Genomic DNA, 13,102 nt, shown 5'->3' on the forward strand with positions numbered 1-13,102 from the left:
CAGCCCTACAGCAGTGGAACCAGCCCCTCTGTGGCGTGAACTCTGGCCCCTCGTCGGGCCGGTTTTATCCCGTGGCGGGAGAGCTCTCCCCCGGCGATAACGGGGCTGCACTGCTCACCCGGCAACAGCGCGGCCGCAGTGGCCCTGCCGTGTGGCTGTGAGCGGCGCGGTGCAGACGGGGCCTTCGGGGGCTTCTCCTCCCACAGCCCCTGCCCACCCAGCCCCTTCACCCCGCACCACGTCCCTGCGCAGACGCGAGGGCAGGGAGGGGCCAGTTGCTTTTCTCTCTCCTGAGCCGTTTTGCAGCCTCGGCTCCGAGGTGACCGGCCCTTCCCTGGGCCCTCGGGGACAGGCCTGTTCACAGCCCCTTGGGCCGCTCTGCACGACGGCCCCACACACGAGTGACCCACACGGCACACGCCAAGGCCAGGCCTGCTCTCGTTTAATGGGGGGAGGGAACGACATTTCTGTGGGGAGTCGGGGACCCGCTGCCGCGGCTGCTCCTGGTCCAGGGCGGGTGGATCCCTCCGGGCTCATTTCCACTTTTTGAGGGGGAGGCAGCAGTAGGACTTGGGGCAGTCGTACGTGTAGGTCTCATACTCGTATTTGCCGCATTTCCAGTCGCAGCGACCAGCACAGCCCTTCTTCTGCCCTAGGCCTGCGCCAGACACAGAGAGTCCGGGTTAGAGACAGGAGCTGTGCCCACAGGCCCTGCCCACCATGCCCCCCCGCCCTCCTCCCGCGGTTCTCACACAGCACGGACGGGGGGCTGGCCCTGACAGCGTCACCCCGGTTCCCGGACACTCCTATCCATGGCCCGTCCCAAGGGGTCAGACCGACGGGGCAGCTGAGGGGCCGTTTCTTGCCCTAGAGGGGAAGGGCGGCTCAGCGCGGTGGGGGCTGCCTTCCCCTTCCTGAGGGATCGGCCTCCACTCGGTTAGTGTCCCCTGGAGAGCCCCCCCCCAGTGACACCTGCCCCCACAGATCCCAGAGCTCCAACCAGCTCCCGCCTCATGTTTATGAGGGACCCCAGAGTCATTTATAAGGGAGGGGAATAGCGGGAAAAGGAAAATGGGTTTCCCCCATTCCTTGATTTCAGACGGTGGCTCCCTAGGAGGCTGTCAGTGGCCACAGGTGGCTGTGTGGGAGCCCTAGGCCGGCTGGCAGTAGGCAGCATGGGGTGGGGAGAACAAGGGAAGATGCTGTTGGCAAGAGAGAAGAGGCAGAGGGAAGGGGTGGGGAGTAGCCCAGAGGGGCCGGCTGAGAGGGGAGCAGTGAGAGGGAGGGAGAGGAGCTGGGTGGTGGAGACAAGGTGTAAAAGGGAGGCAGGGGAGAGGTTTTAGGGGGAGGACCAGGCCGTGGAGGGGAAAGGAGGGAGGCTGCGAAGGGCCAGGCCAGGTGGGGGGCAGGAGAGAGAGCGGGTGCTGAGAGGTGCACAGAGGGACGGGGAGAGCGCAGAGAAACGTGGGAGGGGCTGGCTGGAGGGAAGGGGATAAGGGGGATGTAGGGGAGGGAGGAAGGGACGTGGCGGTTGGTGGAGGAGAGAAAGGAGCCGCTGGGGAAATGAGGCACAAAGACTGCGGCGGGCAGAGAGGCTGGCAGCTGAGGAGGCGCTGACAGAGCCTGGCCCTGCACAGCCTCATGGGGCGTCAAAACCCAGCTCCTGCCGTTTGCACAGACCCTGCTGGGCACGGGGAGATTAGACGTGTAATTGCGATAATTGAAAACCTTCTTCCTCAAGGCTCACGGGGAGAGTCAGTCGAACTCCACTGAGGGCAATAGGGGAAGAATTTCCATGGCGCGGGGAGTGACAGGTTCCCAGAGACAGGGACCCAGAGAGCCAGATGCTCAGGACTGTCTCAGCCACGGCTCATCTAAACACGCCCAGACAAGTGGACACCCACGTGGTGCTCACAGTGGTCCTGGCTCAGACTGTCCCCAGAACATGCCCCCCCACCAGACACTGCCGGGGAGCCTGAGTCCTTCCTGTTACCCGCCGATCCCCCTCCTCCGTCCCTATTCCCGCCCCTCCCAGAGCGACCGCTCACCTGGAGCAGCCAAGGAGACCAGCAGGAGAACAGCAAACACCAGGTGGAGGATCCTCATGGCTGGAGGGGGCTGGGGTCTCAGCAGGGCTGCAGAGCAGAGGAGCAGAGAGGGAGGCTGGAGGCCGGTGAGGTGCTGGGCTGGGGATCCCGGTATTTCTAGAGAGTTTGTTGGCAGAGAGCAGGGGCTGGGGGAGGAGCATGAACTCTCTGATCTCCACGTGTGCGTTGGTCCCTGCAATGTCGCTCTGGCCCAGTGGGCCGCTCCCAGTGATGCCAACCCCCCACGTTCTCAGGGCCCTTTGGTCCCTGCCCCTCCCTCTGCCATGAAACCTGCCTGGTCCCTTCCCCCGGCATCCCGAGGTGGGTGGAGTTTACCTGGAACACGTGCAGCTCCCCAGAGTAAGTGGGAAAGTGACCAAGGACACCTTGTTTTCTCACTGAACACAAAGGGCTGATCTATGGAAGGCGTCAGTGGGAGCCCTTTGAACTGAGTCTGTGAGTCAGAGGGACATGATGGAGACTTGTAATTCTGAACATCATGGGTCGGAGCCCAGCATCACACAGGCAGGTGCCTTTTCATCTTCTCATCTCTGTGTAACAGAGACTTGAGCAACCCACTTGTCACACCTTCCAGAGGGACAGTTGTGTGAGTCTGGTTCAGCAAAACAGCATGGAGACCTAGGGCACCTTAGAGACTTACAGATTCTTTGCACTCAGTTGGTTTGATTGCTGGTTCAGATCCCCTTGTCTTTGTAGGGCAGAGAAAGTTTCTCGACCCTGCTGCAACCTGTCTCCTGTCCCCCGGGTTAGCAGGCTGGCTCTGTGCACCCCATGTGTAACTGGACATTCATGCTACCAGGCAGGTCAGAAATGTAGCCCCACGTTCCTTTGTCAGCCCACGCCTGAGCCCAGCTCCCCAGGGGCTGTGCTGTCTGTTGTTAGCCACAGCTCTGTAGAGAGATCTCCTCCAAGTACCAGCTTGCACCAATGCAGCCATCATTACAGTGTAAATCCTTAGCACTTAACAACGCACCCCAAAAAAACGCCATTGCAGTGTGGCCATAATTCAAGATTTTTTGGAACGCTCTTTTTCCAAAAACACAATGTAGTGTAGACTTACCCTTCGGGTCACTGGGGTTTCCCTGAGACCACTTCCAGTTGGGTCCCCAAGAACTACAGGCTGCTCTTACTTAGCATATTGTATCTCCCCAAGTACTACGCACGCTAGTAGTAGTGGAACACAGTGACTCGGTGCCCTGCTTCTCAAAAGCAAATAGAACCTGGTGCATCTTCCACACAGTGAACAAAGCTTCGTGCATGAGTTCTTGGCTCTGCTCATTCGATGGATGAGTGAGGGGGAAGGGAAGTAAACAGGAAGATTTCTGCCACTGATCTCCCCGTGCGGAGACGATGCCAATCTCAGCTTCATTTATTAGAGCAGAATCTTTTGTGGGCAGCAGCTCCTTTTGTCAGCAGCTCCCCATGAAAATGTACACCCCAATACGTCCGTCAATGGGGCTGCTGGAACATTTACGGCGTACTTTGGGCGATTTGGGGAGAGAGCGGCTGAAAGGGCAGCACATCTTATTTACCCCGAAGCAGAGACATCCCTAAAACCAGAAAGACCAGCCCCGAGACAAGTTCATCCTTGTTCAGTCCTTCCTGGTAGAATCTGGGGCCAGGTTTCTGGCAGGCAGGGGCCTGCTGTCAGGCTCCTAAATCCACACAGAGACACCTCCATGGAACTGCTCTGGTTTTCAGAAGGGACTCAGAGGAGCTGGGGCTGGCCAGAGCCTTTCATCAGATACTTTCTATAAATGCTTATGCCTCAATACAACGGTTAGTCTCTAAGGTGCGCTGGGTCTCCTCATTGTTTTTGCTGACCCAGACTCACACAGCTGCCCCTCTGGAAGGTGTGACAAGTGGGCTGCTCAAGTCTCTGTTACGCAGAGATGAGAAGACGAAAAGGCACCTGCCTGTGTGATGCTGGGCTCCGACCCATGATGTTCAGAATTACAAGTCTCCATCAGGTCCCTCTGACTCACAGACTCAGTTCAAAGGGCTCCCTCCCTGGATCAGCGCTTTGTGTTTACTTAGAAACCCAGGTGTAAAGCCAAGGTGTCAAACTCCCTCTAAATCTGGGGAGCTGCACGTGTTCCAGGTAAACTCCACCCACCTCGGGATGCCGGGGGAAGGGACCAGGCAGGTTTCATGGCAGAGGGAGGGGCAGGGACCAAAGGGCCCTGAGAACGTGGGGGGTTTGCATCACTGGGAGCGGCCCACGGGGCCAGAGCGACATTGCAGGGACCAACGCACACGTGGAGATCAGAGAGTTCATGCTCCTCCCCCAGCCCCTGCTCTCTGCCAACAAACTCTCTAGAAATACCGGGATCCCCAGCCCAGCACCTCACCGGCCTCCAGCCTCCCTCTCTGCTCCTCTGCTCTGCAGCCCTGCTGAGACCCCAGCCCCTCCAGCCATGAGGATCCTCCACCTGGTGTTTGCTGTTCTCGTGCTGGTCTCCTTGGCTGCTCCAGGTGAGCGGTCGCTCTGGGAGGGGCGGGAATAGGGACGGAGGAGGGGGATCGGCGGGTAACAGGAAGGACTCAGGCTCCCCGGCAGTGTCTGGTGGGGGGGGGCATGTTCTGGGGACAGTCTGAGCCAGGACCACTGTGAGCACCACGTGGGTGTCCACTTGTCTGGGCGTGTTTAGATGAGCCGCTGCTGAGACAGTCCTGAGCATCTGGCTCTCTGGGTTCCCGTCTAGTGAGTCGCTCGGGGATTCCGAGTCGGGAGATTTCCCGTAAGGACGGGCAGAGAATTCCACCCTCTCGCCAGCCCCCTGAGCTCAGACCCTGGGGCCAGCGCTCCCCCCGGCTGTGACCCTCACGTTACACACCTGGGTCCACACTGAGCAGGGAAATGCTAGCTGTTTCTGGGAGCTACTTGAGGTGAGCTCTGCCCACAGCCTCCTCTCACCCCTTAACCTCCATGTTTGAGCCTCAAGGCCCCCTCCATCACCCCAAACATCTCATCCCGAGCTCAGAGCCCCTCCTGTACCTCACACCCCCTCATCCCCAGCCAAGAGCCCCTCCGGTGCCCATATCCCTCATCTCTGGCCCCACCTCCGCCAGATCCCTCATCCCCTCCAGCACCCCACCCCTCTGTCCCAATCCAAACCTCCTGCCACACTCGGTACCCCTAGGCCCCACCCACCAGCCTGCAGCCCCACCATATACCCATCACCCTTGCCCACCCCAGAGGTCACTCCCCCTGCTGGACAGAAGGGGGATGGAGCGATCAGGGCGGAGCCTTGAAGCTGAGCCAGGGCTGGGGAGGGGCTTTGGGAAAGGGCGGGGCAAAGGCGGGGCAAAGACTGTTCACTTTTTTGTAGTCAGAAAGTTGGCAACTCTATTGATCTGTGAGCAACCTAACCCCGGACTCTCTGTCTGGCGCAGGCCTAGGGCAGAAGAAGGGCTGTGCTGGTCGCTGCGACTGGAAATGCGGCAAATACGAGTATGAGACCTACACGTACGACTGCCCCAAGTCCTACTGCTGCCTCCCCCTCACAAAGTGGAAATGAGCCTGGAGGGATCCACCCGCCCTGGACCAGGAGCAGCCGCGGCAGCGGGTCCCCGACTCCCCACAGAAATGTCGTTCCCTCCCCCCATTAAACGAGAGCAGGCCTGGCCTTGGCGTGTGCCGTGTGGGTCACTCGTGTGTGGGGCCGTCGTGCAGAGCGGCCCGAGGGGCTGTGAACAGGCCTGTCCCCGAGGGCCCCGGGAAGGGCCGGTCACCTCAGAGCCGAGGCTGCAAAACGGCTCAGGAGAGAGAAAAGCAACTGGCCCCTCCCTGCCCTCGCGTCTGCGCAGGGACGTGGTGCGGGGGGAAGGCGCTGGGTGGGCAGGGGCTGTGGGAGGAGAAGCCCCCGAAGGCCCCGTCTGCACCGCGCCGCTCACAGCCACACGGCAGGGCCACTGCGGCCGCGCTGTTGCCGGGTGAGCAGTGCAGCCCCGTTATCGCCGGGGGAGAGCTCTCCCGCCACGGGATAAAACCGGCCCGACGAGGGGCCAGAGGTTCTGCCAGAGACGCGTGGCTGCCAGCAATGGAGGGCTTTCCAGACTGGTCCTTTTCATTGCTAAATCGTGTGTTAGTCAGTGGGGTATTTTTTCACACACCTGAGTGACAAATGTTTCTGCCAGAACAGTGCCAGTCTAGGCACAGCCCCATGCTGCCTGCCCCACCTCAGTTCTGACCATTTTCCTCTGGAGGCCAGGCAGAGTTCAGTCTCCGCAGGCCATTCAGGCCTTTACTGTCACTCTCTGCCCTGCCATCCCCACAATTGGGCCCACGTTGCTCCCTGGGCTCCAGCCCCCTCCAGCCACGCCCGCCTCTCGATTCTCGCCCCCTGCCAGGGGTATCTGTAGCCCTCAGTCCTTCCCTGCCACCATGGCCGGCCACAGCCCCTAACTCAGGGCCAGGCTGCCGTCCGTGTCAGCCTGACTGAGAGTGGTTGGGGGAAGTGTGGGGGGCTCCCAGACCCTCTGGCAACAGCCTTGTCCTGCCCTCCTGGGCTCCCCCTTTGCTGTTCACACTCCCTGGGCCCCCGCCCCTTCTCAACCCCTGTATCCAGGCCGGCCCAGCCTGCAACTAGCCGTATGGAGCCCCCTCTCAGCTCCCCTGAGCCTGCCCAGCCCCGCTCTGTCCAATGTGCTTCTCTCAGGGAACCATCCTGCCCCACGCAGGCCAGCACCCAGCTCTGCTCTGCTGAGCAACTCCTTATATACTGGGCTGCCCCCGCAAGCCGTCCTCTGATTGGCTCCCTTTGAGTCTCTCCCTGATTGGCTGGGGCTCTGCACAGGCCTCCCCGCTCCCCCCAGCATGATTTACCCCCTTGTGGCCACAGTGGGTCAGCCCCACAAGTGGGGGAAGCCAGGGAGGTAGGCGAAGGCTCCGGGACAAATCAGCACGGTCGGGCTCTGCAGCCTTTGGCAGCCGACCGCAGGGCCCTGAGCGGGAACCCAGAGGAGAGGCTGGTCCTGGGTCCCTACCAGCCACGGAGGTCGTGGCCCAGGCCAGGCAGTGGCCAGCCTGGGTCAGTGGGCCAGGGAAACACGTTGCTGCCTGGCCCCAGAAGGGGTCGTGTCGGGCGACCCAGCCAGAGGGCCGAGTGCTAACGAGGAGGCTGCAGGTCCAGGAGCAGGAGGGGCCACACACATGAGAGACGATGGGTGAAGACCAGCCCTGGCCAAGCTAATGCCCAGGCGGCCAGGAGCAGGCACCACCCCTGGTACGTGAACCCCCTTAGAAATGGGCTCCCAATTTCTGCTGTTCACTCTGCCACCATTGGCCGCTGTGCTCTCAGGCAGCTGTGGGGTGGGGAGAGCTCAAGCGGGCAGGAAAGGGGTGGCTGGGGGGCAGCACAGAGGGGGCACGGGGCTGCCATGCAGGAGGGCTGCATTTGAGCTTGCCCTGGGCTTCCTGGCTGTTCTTGAGTGGCCGCTGTGCTCGTCTTTACTTGTCCCACCACCAGTCTGCTGCGGCTGGAGGTTGCAAGTCCCTCGGGGCTGTGCATGAGTTGAGTGGGGGAGAGGAGCTAACAGGAGGCTAACTGGAAGAGGTGGGTCAGGGTCCAGGCCCCAGGAGAAAAGGCAGGGCCCAGAGAACATGAGCTATGAGGGGAGACTGAAAGAATTGGGCTTGTCTAGTTTGGAAAAGAGAACCGAGAGGGGGCATGAGAGTGGTTTCCCGGTACAGTATCTAAAAGGGTGTTACTAGGAGGAGAGACAGAAATTGTTCCCCTTGGCCTCTGAGGACAGGACAGGAAGCAATGGGCTTAAACTGCAGCTAGGGAGGTTTAGGTTGGACTTTAGGAAAAACTTCCTGCCTGTCCGGATGGTGAAATACTGGAATACATTGCCTAGGGAGGTTGTGGAATCTCCATTTCCGGACATACTTTAGAACAGGTTAGATAAATGTCTATCAGGGATGGTCTAGAGCAGGGGTTCCCAACTTTTTTCGGTCCCCGTACCCGCTTGGCTTTTAGTAAACCTTTAGTAAAAAATAGGAAAGGAAATAAATTCTAGACTCCAGAATCCAGAACTTTTTTCACTAACACAACTACTTTTGAAATATTTCAATTAGGAGAATCTAGTTATTTACCAAATATTTCCCGTACCCCCTTGACAAGCTTCTCGTACCCCCTGGGGGTACACGTACCCCAGGTTGGGAACCCCTGGTCTAGACAGTATTTGCTCCTGCAGTGACGGCAGGGGACTGGACTCAATGACCTCTCAAGTTCCCATCCAGTTCTCGTGGTCCATGAGTCTATGAAAAGTGGTGGGGCAGGGGTTAGGGCCTCAGAGAAAGAGGCGGGGCAGGGTCTCAGGGGAAGAGATGGGTCAGGGGGCAGGTCTCAGGGGAAGAGATGAGGCAGGGGGCAGGTCTCAGGGGAAGAGATGGGGTAGGGGGCAGGTCTCAGGGGAAGAGATGAGGCAGGGGGCAGGTCTCAGGGGAAGAGATGGGGTAGGGGGCAGGTCTCAGGGGAAGAGATGGGGCAGGGGGCAGGTCTCAGGGGAAGAGATGAGGCAGGGGGCAGGTCTCAGGGGAAGAGGCGGGGCAGGGGGCAGGTCTCAGGGGAAGAGATGAGGCAGGGGGCAGGTCTCAGGGGAAGAGATGAGGTAGGGGGCAGGTCTCAGGGGAAGAGATGGGGCAGGGGGCAGGTCTCAGGGGAAGAGATGAGGCAGGGGGCAGGTCTCAGGGGAAGAGATGGGGTAGGGGGCAGGTCTCAGGGGAAGAGGCGGGGCAGGGGGCAGGTCTCAGGGGAAGAGATGGGGTAGGGGGCAGGTCTCAGGGGAAGAGATGGGGCAGGGGGCAGGTCTCAGGGGAAGAGATGGGGTAGGGGGCAGGTCTCAGGGGAAGAGATGGGGCAGGCGGCAGGTCTCAGGGGAAGAGGCGGGGTAGGGGGCAGGTCTCAGGGGAAGAGATGAGGCAGGGGGCAGGTCTCAGGGGAAGAGGCGGGGTAGGGGGCAGGTCTCAGGGGAAGAGATGAGGCAGGGGGCAGGTCTCAGGGGAAGAGATGAGGCTGGGGGCAGGTCTCAGGGGAAGAGATGGGGCAGGGGGCAGGTCTCAGGGGAAGAGATGGGGTAGGGGGCAGGTCTCAGGGGAAGAGATGGGGCAGGGGGCAGGTCTCAGGGGAAGAGATGGGGCAGGGGGCAGGTCTCAGGGGAAGAGATGGGGCAGGGGGCAGGTCTCAGGGGAAGAGATGGGGCAGGGGGCAGGTCTCAGGGGAAGAGATGAGGCAGGGGGCAGGTCTCAGGGGAAGAGATGGGGCAGGGGCCAGGTCTCAGGGGAAGAGGCGGGGCAGGGGCAGGTCTCAGGGGAAGAGATGAGGCAGGGGGCAGGTCTCAGGGGAAGAGATGGGGCAGGGGGCAGGTCTCAGGGGAAGAGGCGGGGTAGGGGGCAGGTCTCAGGGGAAGAGATGAGGCAGGGGGCAGGTCTCAGGGAAAGAGGCGGGGTAGGGGGCAGGCCTCAGGGGAAGAGATGGGGTAGGGGGCAGGTCTCAGGGGAAGAGGCGGGGTAGGGGGCAGGTCTCAGGGGAAGAGATGGGGCAGGGGGCAGGTCTCAGGGGAAGAGATGGGGTAGGGGGCAGGTCTCAGGGGAAGAGATGGGGTAGGGGGCAGGTCTCAGGGGAAGAGATGGGGTAGGGGGCAGGCCTCAGGGGAAGAGATGGGGTAGGGGGCAGGTCTCAGGGGAAGAGGCGGGGTAGGGGGCAGGTCTCAGGGAAAGAGATGGGGTAGGGGGCAGGTCTCAGGGGAAGAGATGGGGTAGGGGGCAGGTCTCAGGGGAAGAGATGGGGTAGGGGGCAGGCCTCAGGGAAAGAGATGGGGCAGGGGGCAGGTCTCAGGGGAAGAGATGAGGCAGGGGGCAGGTCTCAGGGGAAGAGGCGGGGTAGGGGGCAGGTCTCAGGGGAAGAGATGGGGTAGGGGGCAGGTCTCAGGGGAAGAGATGGGGCAGGGGGCAGGTCTCAGGGGAAGAGATGAGGCAGGGGGCAGGTCTCAGGGGAAGAGGCGGGGTAGGGGGCAGGTCTCAGGGGAAGAGATGGGGCAGGGGGCAGGTCTCAGGGGAAGAGATGAGGCAGGGGGCAGGTCTCAGGGGAAGAGGCGGGGTAGGGGGCAGGTCTCAGGGGAAGAGATGAGGCAGGGGGCAGGTCTCAGGGAAAGAGGCGGGGTAGGGGGCAGGTCTCAGGGGAAGAGATGGGGCAGGGGGCAGGTCTCAGGGGAAGAGATGAGGCAGGGGGCAGGTCTCAGGGAAAGAGGCGGGGCAGGGGGCAGGTCTCAGGGGAAGAGGCGGGGTAGGGGGCAGGTCTCAGGGAAAGAGATGGGGCAGGGGGCAGGTCTCAGGGGAAGAGATGGGGTAGGGGGCAGGTCTCAGGGGAAGAGATGAGGCAGGGGGCAGGTCTCAGGGGAAGAGGCGGGGTAGGGGGCAGGTCTCAGGGGAAGAGGCGGGGTAGGGGGCAGGTCTCAGGGAAAGAGGCGGGGTAGGGGGCAGGTCTCAGGGAAAGAGATGGGGCAGGGGGCAGGTCTCAGGGGAAGAGGCGGGGTAGGGGGCAGGTCTCAGGGGAAGAGGCGGGGTAGGGGGCAGGTCTCAGGGGAAGAGGCGGGGTAGGGGGCAGGTCTCAGGGAAAGAGGCGGGGTAGGGGGCAGGTCTCAGGGAAAGAGATGGGGCAGGGGGCAGGTCTCAGGGGAAGAGATGAGGCAGGGGGCAGGTCTCAGGGGAAGAGATGGGGTAGGGGGCAGGTCTCAGGGGAAGAGATGGGGTAGGGGGCAGGTCTCAGGGGAAGAGATGGGGCAGGGGGCAGGTCTCAGGGGAAGAGATGAGGCAGGGGGCAGGTCTCAGGGGAAGAGGCGGGGTAGGGGGCAGGTCTCAGGGGAAGAGATGGGGTAGGGGGCAGGTCTCAGGGGAAGAGATGGGGTAGGGGGCAGGTCTCAGGGGAAGAGATGGGGCAGGGGGCAGGTCTCAGGGGAAGAGATGGGGCAGGGGGCAGGGGGCAGGTCTCAGGGGAAGAGATGGGGCAGGGGGCAGGTCTCAGGGGAAGAGATGAGGCAGGGGGCAGGTCTCAGGGGAAGAGATGGGGCAGGGGGCAGGTCTCAGGGGAAGAGATGAGGCAGGGGGCAGGTCTCAGGGGAAGAGATGGGGTAGGGGGCAGGTCTCAGGGGAAGAGATGGGGTAGGGGGCAGGTCTCAGGGGAAGAGGCGGGGTAGGGGGCAGGTCTCAGGGGAAGAGATGGGGTAGGGGGCAGGTCTCAGGGGAAGAGATGGGGTAGGGGGCAGGTCTCAGGGGAAGAGATGGGGCAGGGGGCAGGTCTCAGGGGAAGAGATGGGGTAGGTCTCAGGGGAAGAGATGGGGTAGGGGGCAGGTCTCAGGGGAAGAGATGGGGCAGGGGGCAGGTCTCAGGGGAAGAGATGGGGCAGGGGGCAGGTCTCAGGGGAAGAGATGGGGCAGGGGGCAGGTCTCAGGGGAAGAGATGAGGCAGGGGGCAGGTCTCAGGGGAAGAGATGGGGCAGGGGGCAGGTCTCAGGGGAAGAGATGAGGCAGGGGGCAGGTCTCAGGGGAAGAGATGGGGTAGGGGGCAGGTCTCAGGGGAAGAGATGGGGCAGGGGGCAGGTCTCAGGGGAAGAGATGAGGCAGGGGGCAGGTCTCAGGGGAAGAGATGGGGCAGGGGGCAGGTCTCAGGGGAAGAGATGAGGCAGGGGGCAGGTCTCAGGGGAAGAGATGGGGTAGGGGGCAGGTCTCAGGGGAAGAGATGAGGCAGGGGGCAGGTCTCAGGGGAAGAGATGGGGCAGGGGGCAGGTCTCAGGGGAAGAGATGAGGCAGGGGGCAGGTCTCAGGGGAAGAGATGGGGTAGGGGGCAGGTCTCAGGGGAAGAGATGGGGCAGGGGGCAGGTCTCAGGGGAAGAGATGAGGCAGGGGGCAGGTCTCAGGGGAAGAGATGAGGCAGGGGGCAGGTCTCAGGGGAAGAGGCGGGGCAGGGGGCAGGTCTCAGGGGAAGAGATGAGGCAGGGGGCAGGACTCAGGGGAAGAGATGAGGTAGGGGGCAGGTCTCAGGGGAAGAGATGGGGCAGGGGGCAGGTCTCAGGGGAAGAGATGAGGCAGGGGGCAGGTCTCAGGGGAAGAGATGGGGCAGGGGGCAGGTCTCAGGGGAAGAGGCGGGGCAGGGGGCAGGTCTCAGGGGAAGAGATGAGGCAGGGGGCAGGTCTCAGGGGAAGAGATGGGGCAGGCGGCAGGTCTCAGGGGAAGAGGCGGGGCAGGGGGCAGGTCTCAGGGGAAGAGATGAGGCAGGGGGCAGGTCTCAGGGGAAGAGGCGGGGCAGGGGGCAGGTCTCAGGGGAAGAGGCGGGGTAGGGGGCAGGTCTCAGGGGAAGAGATGGGGCAGGGGGCAGGTCTCAGGGAAAGATGCGGGGCAGGGGGCAGGCCTCAGGGGAAGAGATGTGGCAGGGGGCAGGTCTCAGGGAAAGAGGCGGGGTAGGGGGCAGGTCTCAGGGGAAGAGGCGGGGTAGGGGGCAGGTCTCAGGGGAAGAGGCGGGGTACGGCGCAGGTCTCAGGGGAAGAGATGGGGCAGGGGGCAGGTCTCAGGGGAAGAGATGGGGCAGGGGGCAGGTCTCAGGGGAAGAGATGAGGCAGGGGGCAGGTCTCAGGGGAAGAGATGAGGTAGGGGGCAGGTCTCAGGGGAAGAGATGGGGCAGGGGGCAGGTCTCAGGGGAAGAGATGAGGCTGGGGGCAGGTCTCAGGGGAAGAGATGGGGCAGGGGGCAGGTCTCAGGGGAAGAGATGGGGTAGGGGGCAGGTCTCAGGGGAAGAGATGGGGCAGGGGGCAGGTCTCAGGGGAAGAGATGGGGCAGGGGGCAGGTCTCAGGGGAAGAGATGGGGCAGGGGGCAGGTCTCAGGGGAAGAGATGAGGCAGGGGGCAGGTCTCAGGGGAAGAGATGGGGCAGGGGCCAGGTCTCAGGGGAAGAGGCGGGGCAGGGGCAGGTCTCAGGGGAAGAGATGAGGCAGGGG

At 62.4% G+C, this 13,102-nt stretch overlaps 2 long non-coding RNA genes across 2 annotated transcripts; one reads left to right on the forward strand and one right to left on the reverse strand.

The window, feature by feature from the left end:
- Positions 1-425: 425 nt before the first annotated feature.
- On the reverse strand, positions 426-2,556 carry LOC142827543 (uncharacterized). The gene is made up of 2 exons (XR_012902211.1): positions 2,049-2,556; positions 426-658 (listed from the first exon to the last, which is right to left on the reverse strand). It is a non-coding gene; the product is annotated as an uncharacterized LOC142827543 (long non-coding RNA).
- Positions 2,557-4,284: 1,728 nt separating this feature from the next.
- On the forward strand, positions 4,285-5,738 carry LOC112546033 (uncharacterized). The gene is made up of 2 exons (XR_003089646.2): positions 4,285-4,583; positions 5,505-5,738. It is a non-coding gene; the product is annotated as an uncharacterized LOC112546033 (long non-coding RNA).
- The last annotated feature ends 7,364 nt before the right edge of the window (positions 5,739-13,102 follow it).

Source organism: Pelodiscus sinensis, chromosome 3 (assembly GCF_049634645.1).
Source record: "Pelodiscus sinensis isolate JC-2024 chromosome 3, ASM4963464v1, whole genome shotgun sequence".
Taxonomy (NCBI): domain Eukaryota; kingdom Metazoa; phylum Chordata; order Testudines; family Trionychidae; genus Pelodiscus; species Pelodiscus sinensis.